The sequence below is a fragment of the Rhinolophus sinicus genome, linkage group LG04 (assembly GCF_036562045.2).
Source record: "Rhinolophus sinicus isolate RSC01 linkage group LG04, ASM3656204v1, whole genome shotgun sequence".
Classification (NCBI taxonomy): Eukaryota; Metazoa; Chordata; class Mammalia; order Chiroptera; family Rhinolophidae; genus Rhinolophus; species Rhinolophus sinicus.
This window is the reverse complement of record NC_133754.1, coordinates 100215040-100235767: the sequence shown is the minus strand read 5'-3', so window position 1 is coordinate 100235767 and position 20728 is coordinate 100215040. Positions and strand designations below refer to the sequence as shown.

Here is a 20728-nt window from a genome sequence, read left to right as displayed (position 1 = left end):
ATTCAGCACGTCCACAAATACTGCTCTATGAGAAAGCCCCTCAATGGGGGCTAGGGGCTTTAGAGAACCCCAAGAGGACAGGCAGCAGGTGGATAAGAGGAAAACAGACAAGTGACCCTCTCCAGGCTCGGAAAGAACTGTACGAAGTGGGTAGGAAGCTGAAAGGCACGAGAACACTTATGGTTGCAAGTTACCCTAGAATTGTGAAATTGAGATGCACCTTAAAATCTGACATACAAGGGGCAAGAAACCTTTGTGGCAGCTATTCATTAGCAATCATAAGCAGTAGGTAGTCAGTGATGGAAACAGGTACAAAGAATCCTTTACTAACCTTTTGTGGGTTGCAGGAATGAGACAGAAAGAGCACAGACTGTTGGTGCTGGCCAGCTAGAAACCTAGGCTCTCCAACCACTAGCTGTGTGAGCTCGGGTACTTGACTGACACTTAGAACCTCAGTATTCTCCTCCAGGAGGAACTGCAGATGGTAAAACTGACCTTGCAGGATTAGTACAAGTAACACTGCTTGTAACACAGAAACCGACAGGTACTCAAATTAATGTTAGGTTTCTTTTCCTTTTCTTTTTCTTTCTATGACCTGTTTTTATATTAGTGCAAACTTTAAAATTAGTTCCCAGATATGTACAAATCCAGCTCTTGAAATAATACATCACAGTACAGATCCATCATCTCGGCACCACTGTTTCTGAGCGGGGCTCCACTCTTTGCCACTGCCATAATCACCACAGCAGTACAAGAAGCCTCTCAGTGCCAGGTAGAACCAGAATGTTATCAACACACACACATGCTCTTTGATACGAAATTTCAAAGGAAAAAGGGCCAAGCTTCCCAGTATTCTGTAGAATTGCCCTTGTCAACCCATCTAACAACTTTCACCTGACACCAAGTGCTTATATACAAATCCTCAGCCGTGTTTTTAGTGAAAGAGTAATCTGGTTGCAGATAAAACATACTTTTTTAAAACCGTCCATTTGTAAAAATTCAGTATCTAAAAATCAATGAAGAATCTCCATATTAGAAAGTGCCTAAGGGGTGGAAATAGCTAGAGAACCAATAGGTGTCAGGCTGCATCAATGGCGCCTCTTCCTCTGCCAGCAGCGCCCCCTAACGGTGAGGTCACAGATGGCTGCATGTGCACATGAAAGTGGAACCTTCACATACGTGGCTTCCTGACTCCTGGGTCAGGACTAGGAGGGGAAGAATCAGGTGTCTGCAGAGGGAACAGGGAACAGGGAACGGGGCCTGCAGGTATTGCAACTCAGGTCTGTCCTGATGCTTAGAAAAATGCTCCAATATGACAAAGAAGAAATAATCAGTGTTTAATAAGTAGCAATGGCCCTTTTGCATTATCAATTAAATGTCATTTCCAATGCCTTTAAATTGTTCTCATATCATTCTGTATAATGTCACATGATATCCCCAGAACAATGAAAGTGTCCCCATGATATATCAGATATCATTTTCACAATAAGTGTACACCCAATCAATTTGGGATGATGCCATTAAACAGTAAACGAGTTGCTAAAAAATCAAATGTAATTTCAACAATAAATATATACTAAACCTATTACATTTTGATACTATTTTTCAGTTATACAGAACCTCCTTCCTAACCAAGTTAGTCAATAACTGACTTTAGATTACACAAAATCAAATGAGTAGAATATGAAAAAGTTTAAAAAAACAAACAAGCCCATATTTTGGAATGAAGGCAGAGTCAGAAATCCTAATAGAGGCACCATGGCATGTGGTAAACATTCATTTATTATTTATTTAAGAATGAAAATTAAGTTTATTAAATCAATACATAAGTCAATTAAGCCATTGAACATGTTCATGGAAAAATCCTATTCAATCCTTATCTATATTCAAGTATTGTTCATTCCATTAGTAGAAAAGTAGCAGTGCCACACAGGGAGAGAACAGGAGGATTTGACAACACAGGACTCCAAGTACACAAGAAGTGGGTCTCTAAATTACTTTCTAGCTTTCACATTCCCTTCGTCCAGCTCTTCCTTTTTTTCTTAATTTTATTTGTTTATATTAGTTTCAGGTGTACAAAACAACATAATGATTGACATTTACAAAGTGATAACTCCCTTCCCCCAGTCTACTGCCCCTCTGACATCGTACATAGCTGTTACAATACCACTGACTATGTTCCCTATGTTGTACTTTACATCCGTGACTACATACTATATATTTAATTATAGTTCACATTCAATATTATTCTACATCAAGTGCATACCACGGTGGTCAGGCATCTACACAATCTATGAATTGATCCCCTGATAAGTCCAGTACCCATCCGGCACCCTACATAATCTTTACAACATTATTAATTATATTTACCATACTGCATTTTATATCCTGTTGACTAATTCCTACTTTCTAATCCCTTTACCTCCCCCATCCCCAGCTCCCCTCCCATCTAGCAATCATCAGTTTTTTCTCTGTATCTCTAAGTCTATTTCTGTTTTGTTTGCTCATTTATTCTCTTCTTTAGATTCCACATATAAGTGAGATCATATGGTATTTGTCTTTCTCAGTCTGACTTATTTCACTTAGCACAATATCTTCTAGGTCCATCCATGTTGTTGCAAATGGTATGATTATGTTCTGTTTTTCCCAGCTCTTCCTTTTAATGAAGGCAAATATTGTGTGTGTGTGTGTGTGTGTGTGTGTGTGTGTGTGTGTGGAGGGGTTGGAGCTACTTGTGGAAGCATGCCTTGTCCCAACTCTTTGTGTATATAATTTTCCTAAATTTAATGTAACCTCCACTATATATCAAATTTCTATACAATGGTCTTTTCTGTTAGCAGATAAATCTCACAAATAGTATGCATACCTTCAGGGTTTGGAGAAGAAGGTCTTAATATTTTTATACCACCAGTGCCTAATTGAATATGCCTTAATTTAACCTTAGTTTCTCATAAAAGGGGCTTAATTATAAAAATATGTAGGCCTTCCTATTTTTCAAACAAGTCCAGCATATCAGAAGAATATATTTTTCCAAGTACTTTGTGTCCTTGGACTATTCAAGAATATAGACTTTCATAGAAATAATGTATCAGGTGCATAGTAATCCCTCAATAAACAAATGATACAGTTTATATCATAATAAAACCAAGGAGCGCATAAGAGAGACAACTTCCATATGAATGGCATGAGGAGCTCTATGGACATTTTCTCTAGTGAAACAACATAATTGGTGAAAATTGTTTTTTAAAAAATTGCAATCATGTAAAGTCTCTGCAAAGTATTCTATGGGCATATTGCAAATGAAGAAACATTTGTGTAAAAAATCTATTAAATCTCACTAAGAACGATGAGAGCAGAAGATACCTGAGCCATAACCCACTCCCTTCCTTTTCTGCACCCTCCATCTCAGCATGATGAAAGCTCCACTCTAGGTGGGTGTGGCCAAGATGACAGCTTCCTCTCTCAGTTAGTCAACAGCTATGATATCTCATGGGGAGAGGCAGGCTACCACCATTTCCCATCCTCATCTAAGACGAACAGTCACTATCCCTACCCCTTAGCAGAATTATGACTAAGAGATTTTGCCCAAGGGTAGAGACAGGCCATAAGAACAAAAATGGCTGAAGCACTGTTATTTTTATGGCAAAGAAATTGGCTTTATTTGGAATAGAGTGGTGAAGAAATTCAAGTCTAAAGATACTCTTGAAAACAATGTAGACTTTTATGGTAAGCAATGAGGAGCAAGTTGATAGGTTCAATAGAGCAACAAGATAAACTGTAGGTAAGCTACTTTATCAAAAGAACCAGGAAAATAGCTAAGAAAAGCCTTCCAGGTCTCAGAACTAATCTCAAAGAGTGGCTTCAACAACTACCCCTGAAAAGGAGCCTGAATTTAATTGGATCAGAGAGTGGAGCAATTTATGCCCCAGGGCATTGTAAAAAACAATAGAGCAATCAGGCAGTAATCAGTGGAGCCTGATAGCTGGACGTGTTATCAAAGGGGGGAAGACAGCCTAACAGAGAGATCAGGGAAAGAGACAAAGAAAGCTCTGCCACAATACTATCAGAGTGATTATGTACGTTCCCAAGGCTGTGCCTCTGTGCAGTGACATCAGTGGCTTCACATTGTGGGGGAAATAGGCTTCACTGAAATAGACCAACCATGTTACTAAACAAATAAATAAGCAAACAACAAGCCCCAGACAGGAAGTTAGGTAATCAGTATCCAGAGATGTGACAATATATTATCTAAAATGTCCTGTGTACAACAAAACATTTTAAGATACACCAAAAAAACAGAAAAGTATGACTCATACATAGTGGGGGGGGAAAGCCGGAAGCAGAAACTGTCTGCAAGAGGGCTCAAAGGTATGTCTTAGCAAACAAATAGTTCAAAATAGCTGTCATGAATATATTCAAAGAACTAAAGGAACTGATGATTAAAGCAATGTGATGACAATGTCTCATTAAATGGAAAATAACAATAAAGAAATAGAAAGTGTTTAAAAAGAAAAAAACTCAATAGAAATTCTGGTGTTGAACAGTAAAATAACTAAAATGAAAAATTAACTGGTGGGGTCCTCAAACATTTAAACTGGCAGAAGAAAGAATCTGTGAACTTAAAGATAGATCAATAAATATTATGCAATCCAATGAGCAACAACACAGAAAGAATAAAGAAAAATTAACAATTAATAGAGCCTCAGAGAAATGAGAAATGCACCATGAAGTGCAATGACATACACATAATGAGTATATCAAATGGAGAGAAGAGAATGAAAGGAGCAGAAAAAATATTTGAAGAAATAATAGCTGAAAATTTCCAAAATTTGTTAAAAACATTAATCTACATGTCCAAGATGCTCAATGAAATCGAAATAAGATATATGCAAAGAGACTCACATCTGAACACATCATGGTAAAAATCTTGATAGCCAACGACAGAGAAAATCTTGAAAGCAGGAAGAGAAAAATGACTATGAAAAAGTGAATACCAATAGATGAACAGATAACTTCTTATCAGAGGCCAAAGGGCTAAAAGTAAAACCCAGAATCTTATATGGAGTGAAACTAGCTTTTAAAAATCTAGCCAAAATAAAGACATTCCCCAAATAAATAAAAAAAGAGAGAGAGAGAAATTTATTGCTCACAGACTCAACTTATGACAAATATTAAAGAAAGTCCTTCAGACTGAAAGCAAGTAATCTCATATGATAATTTGAATCCACACACATACACACACAAAAAAAAAAACACAAAAAAAAAACAAGGAACACTGGTAAACATCATTATGTAATTATAAAAGATGGTGTAAATATATATTTTTTCTCTCCTCATAACTGATTAAAAATGAAAATGTATAAAACAACAGGTATGTAATTGTATTATTGGGCCTATAAAATATAGAAATATAATATATTTAGCACAAAGGAGGTGAGTGGAAGCAAAGCTGTATGGGAGTAAGGAAATTACACCATATGATAACTTGATCACATAGGAAGAAATGAACAAAACCAAAAATGGTAAATAAGAAGGTTAATATAACAAACCGTAAAAATACATACTTGTTCTCCTTTATTCTCTGCTTCTTTAAAATACATAGTAATAACTAAAATTATGTATTACTGGATTTGTACCTGACATATGTTATTCTTACATATGAATATAAGAAAGAAAAAAGAGGGAATAGAGCTACATAGGAGTAACATTTCTATAGCGTACTGAAAGTGGTATAAATATTAAGTAGATTGTGATAAGTTAAGATGCATTGGTAAGTCCTAGAGCAATCAAAAAGAAAAAAAAAACCTGAAAAATATATAGCTTAAAAAAATCACTGAAGTAATTTCTGGTACAGACTGTGGAGTAGGTAAATGCTGTGCTTGCCTCCTCTCATGACCACATCAAAATTACTAAGCTACAGAACAACTCATCATTGAAAATTACCTAAAATCTAGCTGAACAGGAGCCCTACAACTAAGGACATACAGAATAATCTACCTCTACACTGGTACAAGGGGCAGAGATACAAAACAGGCTGGTCCCATGCCCACCTGTGGAGGTTAAAAATTGGGAGGGATACCTCAGCTGCACAGGTCGATCCTAAGGAGCGAGGGGCCCCAGCCCCACACCAGTCTCACCAGCCCAGGGCTCCAGTGCCAAGAAAAGTCACCACAACTTCTGGCTGTGAAAACCAGTGGAGACTGTGGCTGAGTGAGCCAGAGAGTGGCTGCAGTCCTAGGTGCCCCTCTTAAAGGTACCATGCATGGACTTACTTGCTGATGGATACAACTGCTCTGAGCTCTAGTGCTGGGGCAGCAGCTTGAAAGGTGCCAGGGATGTACGGAGAGAACTGAGTTGTCTGTCTTCAGGAGGGCGCCTGAATGGGGCAGCTTTCTCCCAGAGAGAAGTGCTGGCAGAGGCCATTGTTTCTTTGTTGAACCCTCCCCTCACCCAGTGTGCACACAAGTGGCCTCCATATTTGAGTCTTCACCAACATGGCTATATTGTTCACCCGCCCTGGTGATTCCCTGAGACACCACCCCACCCAACTTGTGGGTCCACCCAAACTGCTTCCACTGGCTTTTGCAGACAAATAGCTAGTCTTGGCTCATGCTATGGACTTTCCTAAAATCTCTCAAAGGTACACAAATCCCAAACAAGCAGCATCTGGCCTCGGCATGCCCCATTCCTCTGGCTAAGCAGCCCCAAGCAGACACTAGAAACAGCCAGCCTCAGTTCACAGCTGAGCCTCTTGAGGCACCTCCCAGCCAGGCACAGGTGGTTACTATCTGTGGATTACTTTGTGTCTCCCAGGTGGCCCCAGGCAGGGTATAGGCTGCAGCTAAACTTGGCCTGTGGTGGGGCCTTTCCCAAGAGGCCTGGAACAGCATGCCTGGTGGCCAGCTTTGGTTTGAACAAGGCAGAGCACCACTAGCGCCTCCATAGATGACACATCGAAAGGGCACACTGAGCAGGAATCAGAGCCCTGCTAATGTGAATCTTGCTCTATAGTGTCAGACTTTGCACAATAGCTCCTCCACTGTAGTCACAGCCAGTCCTCACAACCAGTCAGCACAAGGGTCAGTCCCTCCCATTGATGTGCAAACAGCAACCAAGGTTCAACTACAACAGGAAGTCACACAAAACCCACACAAGGGACACACCTGGAGCACCCCTGACTCTGGTGACCAGGGAGATTGTGCCACTGGGCCCCACAGGACACCTACTATATAAGGCCACTCTAATAAAACCAGGCGGCAAAGCAGCCCTACTTAATACTTAGAAACAAACATGGGGAGGCAGCTAAAATGGAAAGACAAAGAAACATGTCCCAAATAAAAGAACAGAACAAAGCTCCAGAAAAAGAACTAAACAAAATGGAGACAAAATGGAGAGAAACAATCTACCAGAAGCAGAGTTAAAAATACTGGTTATAAGGATGCTCAGTGATCTCAGGGAGAACTTCAACAAAGAGATAAGAAACCTAAAAATGGAGATAGAAAACTTATAAAAGAACCAGTCAGAAATGAAGAATACATTGGAAGAAATCAACAGATTAAATGAAGCAGAAGATCAAATCAGCAACTTAGGAATTAAGGTAGCAGAATACACCCAATAAGGACAGCAAAAAGAAAAAGAATCCCCCAAAAGCGAGGCTAGTTTAAGGGTCCTGTGGGACAACATCAAATGTACCAACATTCGCATTATGGGGGTACCAGAAGAAGAAGAGAGAGAGCAAGGAATTGAAAACCTATTTGAAGAAACAATGATGGAAACCTCTCCTAACCTGGTGAAGGAAATAGACATACAAGCCTAGGAAGTGCAGAGAGTCCCAAACAAGATGAACCCAAAGAGGCCCACACCAAGACACATCATAACTAAAATGCCAAAGGTTAAAGACAAAAAGAGAATCCTAAAAGCAGCAAGAGAAAAGCAGTAACTTCCTTACAAGGGAGCTCCCATAAGACTGTCAGATGATTTCACAACAGAAACTATGCAGGCCGGAAAGGACTGGCAGGAAAGGGTCAAAGTGATGAAGAGTGAGTATCTACAACCAAGATTACTCTACCCAGCAAAGTTGTCATTTAGAATAGAACGACAGATAAAGAGCTTCCCGGACAAGAAAAAACTAAAGGAGTTCATCACCACTAAGCCAGTATTACAAGGAATGCTAGAGGGACTTCTTTAAGATGGAGAAGGAGGAGCAGAAGGAGGAGGGGAAGGAGGATCAAAAAAATGAATAATAAAATGGCAATAACTACATATCTATCAACAATCACTTTAAGTGTAAATGGATTAAATGCTCTAGTCAAATGATAGGGTCACTGAATAGATAAGGAAACAAGACCCTTACATATTCTGCCTACAGGAGGCTCACTATAGATTGAAAGACACACACAGACTGTAAGTAAAGGGATGGGAAAAAGATACTTTATGAAAATGGAAACAAACAAACAAAAAGCTGAGTAGCAATACTTACACAAGACAAAATGAAGTTTAAAACAAAGGCTATAACAAGAGACAAAGACCCAGTAATCCCACTTCTGGGTATTTATCTGAAGAAACCAAATGCTACTTTGAGGGGTGATGTGAATCCATGTGTTCATTGCAGCATTATTTACAATGGCCAAGATGTGGAGGCTGCCTGGGTGTCCACCAGTGGATGAACAGAGAAAGAAGAGGCGGTACATATATACAATGGAATATTATTCAGCAATAAAAAAAATGAAATATTTCTATCTGCAACAACATGGATGGACCTAGAGGGTATTATGCTGACTGGAGTAAGTCAGACAGAGAAGGGCAAATGCCATATGATTTCACTTATATGTGGAATCTAAACAACAAAATAAACAAAGAAATAAAACAGAAACAAACTCAATACAGAGAACATTTTGACTGTTGCCAGCTGGGAGTGGGGTTGAGGATGGGTGGGTCAAAACAGAGAAGGGATTAAAAAGTACAAATTGGTAGTTACAAAACAGTCATGGGGATGTAAAGTATAGCATAAGGAACACAGTCAATATTATGCAAGGGCTATGTACAGTGTCAGATGGGTACTGGATCTATTGGGGTAATCACTTCATAAGTTATATAAATGTCTAATCATTGTGTTGTACACCTGGAACTAATAAATATTGCATGTTAACTGTAATTGAAAACTAATAAAATTATTTCTAAATATCACTAAAGGAATTAAAATTCTACACTAGAAAATATTGACTCAGTGCAAAATGAGGAGTAGAGAAACAGAAAAGACATGAGGCCAAAAAGAAAAAGTAAAATGGTGCATGTAAATCCAACTCTATCGATAATAACATTAAATGTAAATGTATTAAGCAACCCAATCACATGACAGAGATTATCAGAATGAAACACAAGATCAAAATATATATTGTCTGCAGAAAATTTTAGATTCAAATATACAATTCATTTAAAAGTAAAAGGGTGGGATAAGGCATCATGGAAAGAACAACCACCAGACAGCTGGAGTGGCTATACTTACATCAGACAACATACATTTTAGAACAAGAAAGAGATAAAGAGGGTGTTTTTATCATGATAAAAAAAGTCAATCCATCAGGCCAATATAGCAATTATAAATGTATATACACCTAACAATAGAGCCCCAAAATACATAAAGCAAAAACTTACAGCATTGACATGAGGAATAAACAATTCAAAATAATAGTTGGAAACTTCAATAATCCCACTTTAAATAATGGAACAACTAGGAAGAAAATCAACAAGGAAATAGAAGACTTGAATACTATAAACCACCTAGACCTAACAGACATCTGTAACAAACTCCATCCAACAGTAGCAGAATATATATGCTCCTAGGGTGCACATAGTACATTCTCCAGGATAAGCTATCTATTAGGTTATAAAATAAGCATTAGTAAATTTAAAAGGATTGAAATGATACAAGTACATTCTGCCATCATAAAGAAGTAAAATTAAAAAACAATAACAGGAAGAAATTCGGTGAGTTCACAAATAAATGTAAAGTAAGAAACACTACTAAACAACCAATGGGCCAAAGAAGAAATCACAGAGCAATTAAAAAATACTTTAAGATGAATAAAATAAGTACACGTCATACAAAACTATGGGAAGCAACTAAAGCTATACTTAGAAGGAAAGTTATATCTGTAAATTCTTACATTAAAAAAGAAGAAAGACGTCAAGTCAATAAAGTAACCTTCCATATAAAGACACAGAAGAGCAAACTAAACTTAAACCAAGCAGAAAAAAGGAAATTAATAAAGATCAGAGCAGAAATAAATGGAACAGAATGGAAAAAACATAAAGAAAATCAACGAAATCAAAAGTTGGTTCTTAGAAGGGTCAACAAAGTTGATAAATTTTAGCTAAAGTAAACCAAGAGAAAATTCAAATTGTTAAGCAAGGAATGAAAGAGGGGTTATCACTACTGATCTTGCAGAAGTAAAAAGAATTATAATGGAATATTATGAACAGCTATATCTCAACATATCAGATAACCTAGTGAAATGCACAAATTCTAGAAAGACACAAGCTATGAAAATTGACCCAAGAAAAAATAGAAAATCTGAATATACTTATAACAGAGATTGAATTAGTAATCCAATAACTTCCCGCAAAGAAAAGCCCAGTCCCAAATGTCACTAATGAATTTTATCAAGCATTTAAAGAACGTATACCAATTCTTCACAAGTCATTCCCGAAAAAGAGAGAATGCTTCCAAAATCATCCCACGCGGCCAGTGTTACCTTGATACCAAAACCAGACAAAACTATGAGAAAAGAAAATTACAGACCAATATCTCTTGTGCAAAATTCTCACCAAAATACACCACACTGAAACCAGTCACATATAAAAAAGGGGTTATACACCATGACCAAGTGAGATTTATCCCAGGAATAAAAGACTGTTTACCATGGAATCAGTCCATGTAACACACCATATTCATAGGATAAAGAAAAAGCACATGATCATCTCAACAGATGCAGAAAAATCACTCGACAAATTCCAACAGCACTTCATGATAAACACTTAACAAATTAGGAATGATAGAAAATGCCATCAGCCTGATCAGAACATCTAGGAAAAACCCCTAGCTAGCATCATACTCAATGGAAAAACACTGAATGCTTCCCCAAAGATTGGGAACAAGACAAGGGTGTCTGCTCTTACCACTTCTAGTCAACGTTTTATGGAAGGTTCTAGCGTGGACAATTAGGCAAGAAAATAAAATAAAAGGCACGCATGTTGGAAACAAAAGCAAAATTTCTCTATTTGTAGATAACATTACTTGTATATAGAAAATCCTACGAAATATAAAAAACTATGAGAACAAATGAATTCAGCAAAGTTACACAATAAAGTTCAACATACAAAAATCAATTGTATCTGGACTCACTTTCAACGAACAATGCATTGAATTGATGTAATAGCATCAAAAAGAGTAAGATACCCGGAAACTGCAGTGAAGGGTCAGACTCCTTTTTTTAAAAAATGTTTGACTGCTTAACAGCTAACCAGTCCCAACCCCCATACTACACTACCTACCCACCCGCACCCCCTAACCCCCACCCCCTGACCTCCAACTGCCCCGCAATACTCCACGTCTGGGAAAGCTGATAAGAAAGTCCAGTGCTCCCTCCTTCGGCACCTTCAGGAGATTCAAACTACATGAGCCCCTGCCCACTTCCCTGGGAGCCCATGCCCGCCCACCCCTACTGACAATAAAAAAAAGCTGAGCTAGTGTCCTCTCCTTGCTCTCTCTCAAGCCACTTCAGACATGTTGGAGAGACCTCAATTGTGTCACAAACAAATGTCCTCATACCCTCTGGCTTTGTGTATGGCACCGTCAGTCTTCACAATCAAACTGAATTTGCGGTGGGGGTCCAGCCTACGTCTGCAGCGTGGCCACAACAGGAGGTGCGGTGATCAGGAGACTGCGACAGGGACCACCCTCCCGGGAGGGCTGCTCCTGCTTTGCTTGTTACCTGCTGCCTCGCAGCGAGCACGGCCCCTGCGCTGCTGCCTGCTGGGCGCTCACGCTCCGTGCTGCACCAGTGAGTCCTACAGAGCTTCTGGTAGGGCTTTACCCGACCTGAGGTGGAAGTGTCAGTAGTTAATTCGTTTTTAAGAACAGGAATATGGGACTGGGGTGCGGCCCTTCTTTGAGCGGCTTGGGTCACGTATCCTATAGCTTGGACCCATGTCGATGTCTTAAAATGCTGAGCTCAGAGGAAAGACGATCTGCGCTATGTACAGGCCCACAGGGTGGTCACTCATGAAAAAGCAGTCATTGGGGGAAATGAGAGAAAAAGGATAAAAAAAGTCATTATGTGAAGTGCTGAGGCCTGCGTTGTAAAGAGCAGGTGGCTCCGCAGGATTTAAATCCTCTGTTGCTGCTGGAACAAAAATGCTGGTCCTCAGGGTTAGGGAGAAAAACACCCATGGCATCTGTGCGGCACAGTGAAGGGGATAATGCAAACCCTACTAAAGCCCAGGAGCCTGAAATCCTATAAAGCAACCACTGCCATGGGGAAGGCCTCCCACCCTGATGGATACTGACGTGGAGCTCTCTGCAGAAATTTATACATATACACAGACAGAGTACAGAGGAACCCCAGTAAGAACAACAAAGAGAAAAAAGAAAGGGGGGATGGGGAGGAGGGGGAAAGAGAGAGAAAGAAACCTGAATACAGCAGAGTAAGCAAAACTCTGAAGCAGATGTCCACAGTTGGCCCCAATGTTGGAACTGGAAATCCAGAATTCACTAAAACAATTTACACAACAAAGACAGACTTTTGTACCTCTACAACACGGCTTCTGAATTAACTTTAACATCTGCTTCAATGTCCCAACTGGCAAACCTTCATGGCCTTCATCAGTACTGGGGCTCCAACTGCAGTTATACCTGGGGATCTCATTAGGTTTAAACAAGTATCCCCTATAGCAGTCTATAATCTTGAGGGAGTTCCTGAACAAAACCTAGAGGACACACGCTTCACCTTACCACAGGAATTACTGTCTTTCCTAAATGCTCCAGCCACAGAAACAACGGCCCTAAAATATCCCACCATGGGCATGGACACCCAATGATTAATAAATTTAAGTAACATTAACTTTGTGACACATACCAATTGGCTTGACAAAATGGGACCCTGTGGACCATACCTCCAGTTAAAGTAGTTAATATGACTCAATGTAAATTAAAGCAGGGCCTGCAAGGATGGAAACCCATTATACAAGACCACTACATCTCCACTGAACAACCCAGCTTGACCTGTTCTTAAACTTGAAATGAGTAACACCTCACAGTGGATTCTGCTACCTCCATGCTAAGGTCTACTCATTAAGGCCTCCGGGCACAGTATTATTGAAATTACTGACTCCATCAATGAAAAACTGGAAAACAGTTTGCTGGTATAGATTGGGAGAATATGTTCTGTTCAGTTCCTATTTCAACAGCCTTATCAGTCACAGTTCACTTTACTCCCAAAGGGTCACAATACAGCTTTACATGGTGGCTACCATGGGGTACCTCACAGCCCTGCCATCACTCACAACCTTTGCAGGCTAGATCTTAACTGGCTCCAACTTTCCCCAGGAGCACAGGGCAACCATTGCATCGATGACAACAGCCTCTGGGGACATGCATTTGACACAGGCATTCAGGACATACAAATACACACACAGAGAAGCCCACACAAAAAGGGATGGGCCATTGCCCTGCGCAGAGTGCAAGGCCCTGCCAGCTCAGTTAAATTCCTAAAAATTACTTGTTCAAGTGTGGGATACTCCAACCCTGAAAATGTCAAGACACAGCTCATCATCTTATCAACATCCATAATACAAAAGGAGTGCCCAGGATCTTTCAGGCTCTTTTGAGCTCAGGAGGCAAAATAGTCTCCATTTGCAAATTTCTCTGAAGTCCACTTATGCTGGGACTTTTAAATCAGCCCACCTTCACTGGTGGCCCCTCCAAGAAAAGGCTCTAGTATCTGCGCACGTTGCAATCAACACGCACTTCTTTGGGAGCCCACAGAGACTCCCTCACTGGAGAGGCCTGAGCAACATCCGCTCAGGCCTCCTGGAGTTTCTAGACCACCCATAATGGCTACCAGTTGCCCATGGGCTTCGGATGCAAGAACTGCCCTCCTTGGCCTGCCCTCTCCAACATCACAGTGGCAATCGTGGGCCACATTCTGGTATCCCCTAAAGAGAGAAGCTCTCATCCGCCCTGAACCTGTGACCTTCCAGCACAGTCAGCGAGGCCTCCTTGCTCAGGGTGGGGCCAAACCTGGGCCCTCTGGCATATCCCACCCACAGGACGGGGTGGCCTCCCTGCCCTCAGTCCCCTGCCTGATGTCCTAATGTCCTAGTGCTAAAGATCACTCCTCTCCCAGACCCCATGGCTACCTGGGGAGCCCCATGGGGTCAACTGATGAACAGCAGTGGGAGTCTGCTCACTTTCCAGATAGAACCATCACATCATACATGGCAGAGCATGTAGGAGAGCTGCTGCTTTTCATCCCCATACCAACATGTCCCTGACAAAAGAAGGCACCCAAAGGTCAGCACCATTACGCACACTTCAGAAAGTCATCTAACACTCTGGTCAAAAGTTGGTCCCATCTGCACATTTTTACTCTCTTGGGCCATTGCCATTGGCTAGAATGTCTGGTCCTTTCCCTGTTCAAGGTTGAGGTAAAACAAACAAACAAGCAAACAAACCAAAACTCTAAGAATCTTTTGTGTCACAGATATTCAATCGAGGTCACGCATGTTTGCACACGTACTACAGCCACAACAGAAGGCCTCACAGACAGTTCTTCTCCACTTTCGGACTTCCTAACACCGCCGACAGTGAACAAGGCAATCATGTTGCTTCTCAGGTACACACACGATGCTGGGCTCCCGAACAAGGCGTCAGGTGGAACTTTCACCTTCCTTGAGGCCTCAGGCTGTAGACCTCATGGAGCACCATAATGGCTTACTAAACAAGTTCAAATTCAGTTAAATGAAATATAGTACATTGTAGTCATCAAACATCAGGGCTCTCCCTCTCGCCATAACGGGGGAAGCTCACAAGAAGGCCGGGTGCTCCTCTTTGGCGGCTACAGGAAAGTCAAAGCAGGCAAACCTACCTGAGCCCGGCCAGTAGCCCTGCCCCACACCCTGACTGCAGTAACACTCCAAGTCCATTCCTGTCCATGTGCACCTGCTTAGGAGGCCTGCGCTGCTCTCCCAGAGACCATTACGTAGGTGATAAAACTTGTCCTACTCTCTGGAGGTGCCTGTGTGGCATCGTCATCCCCAGTTGCTTATTACCTACATAATTGAGGTTTGGCAAATGAGGGTTTCCCATTTTGTTGTCTAAGGGAGCTGTGTGATCACCTCATTGGTACAGTTCTAATTATGTGAGAACAAAAGTAGAGGTATTTGGGTTTTTTTATTGTATTAATTTTACTTATAGCAAAGTGCCTGAAATGTAGGGTTTCTGGGTGGGTATTCTCACCCGTTCTCATGAATTTTTTTTGCTTTCCCATTCCCAAATCCTGAGAAAAGTTGGTCAAAATCGGGAAAATTGACTCCTTGAACCCAGGTGGTTGGTAGTATCGGCCATCACTTTGTGGAAACGATTCATTGTGGAGAACAGAAAACAGTTTATATCTCGGGATTCAGGAATGGGAAAGTGAAAAAAATTCCTGAGAACGGGCGGGAATTCCCGCCTGGAAACCCTACAAGGTATGAAATGCACTGCTTCTAGACATCAAAGCTACTTCAGAAAAACGCGGCTCTGTCATATTTCATTTTGATTTACTATACATCCAAATTACAGAATGTTTTCCTAATACTAAATGGGAATCCAAATAAATTCGGGGATGGGTCCATCTGCATCTTCCATGTGGCTACATCAGGGATAAATTTAACCAAAATAAGTGTAAAACTTATTTCTGAAAACTACAAAACATTATCCATAAAAATTAGAGAATACAGAAATAAAGGAAAGACATTCCATGTTCATGAACTAGAATACTTACTATTGTTAAGATGTTAATACTCCCCAAATTGAGCTATAGATGCGTGCTGTTGCTATCAAAATCTAGCTGGCTTTGTTGCAGAAACTGAGAAACTGATCTTAAATTCATATGAAAATTCAAAGGATACAGAAGAGCAAAATAATCTTGAAAAGCAAGAACAAAGTTAGTGGGCTCACACTTCCCAATTTCCAAACTTAGTACAAAGCTACAGTAATCAAGATGATGTGGTAGTATTATAGCACAATGCTAGACGTGTAGCTAAATATAATAAAATTGAGATTCCAGAAAGAAAGCCAACATTTACGGTCAATTGAGTTTCAGCAAAGCTGCCAAGACCATTCAACGAGGGAAAGAATAATCTTTTCATCAAATGGAGCTGGGACAACTAGATACACATATGTGTACAAGAAGGATGTTAGACTACTGTCTCATACCATATTAAAAACAGCTCTACGTGGATTAAGTGCAGGTGCTAAAACCATAAAATACTTAGAAGAAAACATAGGTGTAAATAAATCTTCATGACCTCAGATTAGGCAACGATTTCTTATATATAACACTAAAAGCATGACCACAAAAGAAAAAACAAACTGAATTTCATCAAAATTGAAAGCTTTTATGCTTCAAAGAACACTAACGAAAAAGTGGAAAAAAACACCTAAAAATGGGAGAAAATATTTGCAAATTATATATCTGATGACTTTTTAGTATTCCAAATGTATAAATAACTGTGTAACTCAGCAATGGAAAGAAAAATAACTGAATTTTCAAATGGGCAAAGGATTTGAACAGACATTTCTCTAAAGAAATATACAGATTGCAATAAGCATATGACAAGATGCATAACATCTTCAGCCATCAGGAAAATGCAAATCAAAATCACACCCACGAGAGTAGCTATAATCAAAAGGACAGACATTACCAAGTGTGGGTGAGGGTGTGGACACTGGAACCCTCAGACACTGCTGGTGGGGGTGTAGAATGGTGTGGCCACTGTGGGAGACAGTCTACCAGTTCCTCAGAAGGTTAAATATAGAGATACGATATGGCAGAACAAGTCTCCATTTAGGTATGAAATGAAAACACATCTCTACTTCTAGTGGCATTATTCGTAACAGACAAAATGTGGAAACAATGTAAATACACATCAACTGATGAATGAATAAACACAATGTGGAATGCCAACACCCTGCACTGTTGTTCAGCCAGAAAAAGGAATGAAGTATAGATACACGCTACAATATGGATGAACCTTGAGAACATTAAGGCAAGTGAAAGAAGCCAGACACAAAAGGCCGCACAGGGTATGATTCCATTACACGCAAAGTCCAGAACTGGCAAATCTATACAGACAAAAGGTAGATCTGTGGTAGCCAGGGGCCGAGGCCTGGGGGGATATAAAGAGTGCTTGATAATGGGTACAGGATTCCCATCTTTATAGGGTCATGAAAATGTTCTGAAACTGATTGTGGTGACAATTGCACAATTCTGTGACTATACTAAAAACCACTGAACTGTGTCCTATAAAAGGGTAAATTGTATACTGTATATAAGTTATATCTCAATAAAGCTGTTACATTAAAACAAAAGTTTAAAAGAAAAATAGATAATTCTTGTCTTTAGTTTAATACACGCTTACATTAAGCTTAGAACAACATCTATTTTCCCAGTCTCTATCAGTATCCTCACTTTCAAGGGGTCTGTGTCAGATAGAGAATTGGTCTGTCATTGTGAGTCCTCCACAAAAATCCCTTCTAACAAGCAGGTGAAAGACACGTTTTATACAGCAGATTAAAGAACCTGACAAACATATATAACCACCATGGAGAAATTAATTAAAAGTAACTTTAAAAATTACTATAATAAACAAAAAACTCTCTGATCAAATATTCAAATCCCACACAAAGAAGCTGAAGTGAACTGACTTCTTTTATTTTATCAAGGGCTTTATATTCCGAGAGATTTTGCCAAAAAAAAAAAAAAAAAAGATAAAAATTCCTGTTTGAACAACAAAAGAGATTTTACTGCTATTGAATGTTTAAAAGATGTGTTGCTGTTTCAAAGTAACACTACTTTTCTTTTGAAAAATAAATCCTTTGAAGAATGCAGATCTTCACATGCCGATGAAACTTGAAGAATTGTATTTGTTCTTATTTTTCCTTTTTGTATCGATTGTCCTTTAAATATAACTCTGTTGCTAGAACAACTAAAATTAGATTCTAGCGCTTTTAAGGTTCAATATTATATTGATAGAAGATCCATCCATCATTGTCTAACATTCTTGACATCCCAAGCTGTATAATAAAGGCTTTAAGAAAGTAAGTGTATATTAATCCAATTCAGTATGCATCCACACACACCTGCCATTGGCAAGGCCCTCCCAACGTGCTGTGGGAAATGCAGAAGCAGGAAGGCGGGGTCCCCAACATGGGCTTCCAACCTGCTGGAGTGGAGGCACACACAGCTGAAGAGAACCGGGAGAGGCAGGGCCAGAATACGGAGCAGACCTAGTGCTATGGGAAGAAAAGAACTGAAATGATCCCAAATTAAGTCAACTCATTCAGCATTTTTATTCAAGCCCATTTTTTTTCCCCTAACAATTTTATATTTGAATTTTTTTTCTGGTATATTTATGCATACAAGGCAATACATTATTTGGACAAAATTTTTTTTTTTACTGTAGTTCTTCCTAGTTGCTTTTAAACAGTTTCTTCTTTCACAAGAATTTTGTAGAGAGGTAATATGGTTTGTTCAAATGGCTGAGAGAACAATTTCTCCCTCTTGCTCAGGAATGTGAATGAACAGTAGCTGTTTTTACCATTTCCTTCACGTTGGGAAACTGAACAAAATCCTTTAGTATTAAGGCTACAAATCTCCCACAGGAGGAAATAAGGAGACAATCAGACAAAGCAAGGGAAGTGGCACCTTTCAGGATTGTACTAAAGATCTGGGTTTGATACAATTACCACCAAGTGTGTAATCTCAGGCAAGACTCAAACTCTCTAAATCTCAGTTTCCTCACATGAAACATGAGGATAAAATCATATACCCGTTATAGTGACAGAAGAGAAATTGCATCTAAAGTGCATGTCACACGAGGTTGGACAATTAGTGAAGTCATCCTAAAAAAAGTGCTAATACCTCATTGCTGAATATCATTATGGTCACCTTTGAAGTACTGCCCTTAGGAAGCTCTGCACCAATGCCAGCACCTGGTCTGCCCTTCAAAGCTATTTTGGAACTCTTTTTCTGGGATGGTCATCAGTGTCATCAAACTGTCTTCCTTTCAATATTTCCTTTATCTTCGGGTAAGGAAAGAAGTCAGTGGGGGCCAGATCAGGTGAGTAGGGAGGGTGTTCCAATACAGTTATTTGTTTCCTGGCTAAAAACTCACTCACAGACAGTACTGTGTGAGCTGGTGCATTGTTGTGATGCAAGAGCCATGAATTGTTGGTGAAAAGTTCAGGTCGTCTAACTTTTTCACACAGTCGTTTCAGCACTTCCAAATAGTAAACTTGGTTAACTATTTGTCCAGTTGGTACAAATTCATAATGAATAATCCCTCTGATACCAAAAAAAGGTTTACAACATCGTTGCAACAAGTTCGCCAACTTAATTGTCTGACCTCATATGACTGGCACCTAGTAAACACCCGATAAATGGCAGGCACTGCGATTGCTGCTAACATTAATGCCACTGTTGCTGCAATTGCAACAAGCCTGTCCCCACCAAAGGGGGAAAAAGGAATCGAGGTCAAGGTTCACACCAGCCAACTTCCAGATGGCTCGCCCATGATCCTCACCAGTGAATCAGAGCTGACCTGTGTGACCAATAAAGTATGGTGGAAATGACAGACTGACTTCCAAGTCAGTCTATCAAAAAAAGATATATTACAGACTCTTCCTTGGGCCCCTGGATTGCTCACTCAGAAAAAAGCCAGCCATGCCATCAGGATATTTCAGCAGCCCTGTGCACGGGAGAGAAACTGAGGCCTCATGCCGACAGCCAGCACCAATGTATCAGCCATGTGAGTAATGACTTTATCTTGGAAGTGGGTCCTCCATCCTCAGCCAAGCCTTCCCTTCAGATGACTGTAGATGTAACCAAATCTTACTGCAATCTCACAAGAGGCTCCAAGCCAGGAGCACCCAGCCAGGCTGTTCCCAAATTCTTGACCCACAGAAATCATTCTTTGATAAACGATGATCGTAGTGTTAAGCCACTAAGCTTTGGGGTGATTTATTATTTAACAACATACAACTAATATAGATATTGGTACCTGGAAGAGGGGTGCCACCATAATAAGAATATAATTCTGTGGGAGTGGCTTTGGAACAAGGCAGATGGTAGAAGCTGCAAAGAGCTTGAAGAGATCCTTAGTGAAAGCATAAAGAGTTTCAAAGAAACTTTTAGCATAAACCTAGGCCCTTGAAGAACCTGTCAGTAAGAACTTAAAGAAAAGTGAGGAGACTGATGGGAAGTGAATCCTTGTTAATCTGTTGCAGAAAGTTTAGCAATTTACCCACTGGAATATGGGTTGTATCCAATGAATTTAGTAATCCAGCTACTGAGATTTCCAGGTAGAGTACTGAAGGTGCTACCCAGCTTCTTCTTCCTCTTCTGGTAAGATGCAAGAGTAGAGGGATAAGCTGACGATGTTAACATAAAGAAGCTGTTAAACATAA

General features: G+C 40.0%; 1 protein-coding gene across 3 annotated transcripts in view; it reads right to left on the bottom strand.

Annotated features, from left to right (window-relative positions):
- Positions 1 to 20728, bottom strand: part of MTUS2 (microtubule associated scaffold protein 2) — a 526534-nt gene that overhangs the window by 296983 nt on the left and 208823 nt on the right. The window lies entirely within an intron of this gene.